Source organism: Homarus americanus, unplaced genomic scaffold, assembly GCF_018991925.1.
Source record: "Homarus americanus isolate GMGI-L3 unplaced genomic scaffold, GMGI_Hamer_2.0 scaffold6317, whole genome shotgun sequence".
Taxonomy (NCBI): Eukaryota; Metazoa; Arthropoda; class Malacostraca; order Decapoda; family Nephropidae; genus Homarus; species Homarus americanus.
In genome coordinates, this window is record NW_024730668.1 from 18,031,384 (window position 1) to 18,032,782 (window position 1,399).

The following is a 1,399-nucleotide window of genomic DNA, read 5'->3' on the forward strand; positions in this document are numbered from 1 at the left end:
TGTTGTAGTAAATAACATCTTAATTTTATGATGGTACATACTTAATAATTAATAGAAATACAGTGCAAGTTAATGTCCATTCAAATAATGGACTCAACTCCCTCCCTCTCTCACACTACACTCGCTGGCTCTTCCCTCTCAGAGAAATTTTTTGGGGAAAACCACTAAATTTTAATAAATAATACCTCAAACTAAAGTTAGGATAATACAATTGACATTGCTGGATTCCTTAAGACCAGGAATATTTTGAATATAAATGTCATATATTTTTGCACAAAAGATAACATAGTTACCTAGAGAAAAATTTTATCTAAAAATTGTGAGTTTAAAGCAAAATATATGATGTTTATATTCAAAATGATCACAAATTATAAATTCCAGCAATGTAAATTATATTCTGACCAGGTAATTTGTATGAATTTTATGAGCTAAAACAAATATCTTCAGTTAATAAAAAATAATAATCTTCACGACACTATCTGTCAATCAAGTACCCACCTTGCCTCCCCCCTCTTCCAACAGCAGTCGTCAACCCTCCCCCCACCCCCCACAATCCTCCCTTCCAGAGTTTTTAACATTTAGTATTAAATAATACCTCAGATTAAGTTAGGATAATATAATTGACATTGCTGGATTCTTGTAGACCAGGAATATTTTGAATATAAATGTCATATATTTTGCACAAAAGATACCATAGTTACCTAGAGAAAAATTTTATCTAAAAATTGTAAGTTTAAACAAAATATATGATGTTTATATTCAAAATAATCACCAAATTATAAATTCAGCAATGTAAATTATATTCTGACGAGTAATTTGTATGAATTTTATGAGCTAAAACAAATATCTTCAGTTAATAAAAAAAAATAATAATTCTTCACCACGGTAACAGATGGTGGGTGATCCTCCTCCCCCACCCCCCACCACCGTCCCAAGGAGATGTGTGGGATAACCACTAAATTTTAATAAATAATACCTCAAACTAAAGTTAGGATAATATAATTGACATTGCTGGATTCCTTGTAAGACCAGGAATATTTTGAATATAAATGTCATATATTTTGCTAAGATACCATAGTTACCTAGAGAAAAATTTTTATCTAAAATTGTAAGTTTAAAAGCAAAATATATGATGTTTATATTCAAAATGATCACCAAATTATAAATTCCAGCAATGTAAATTATATTCTGCCTAGTAATTTGTATGAATTTTATGAGCTAAAACAGGCAGTCAGGCAGGGTGGCGGGTGGGGCAAATCTAAAAATAGCGTCTCGGACACTCACCGCGTATATGTGGAAAAAATCCGCGTTAAGTGAAAGTTCAGCTTTGGCAAGGCACGGCGTATGTCACAGCGTTAAGTGAAACCGCGTTAGGCGGGTAAAACTGTATTATGAAAAA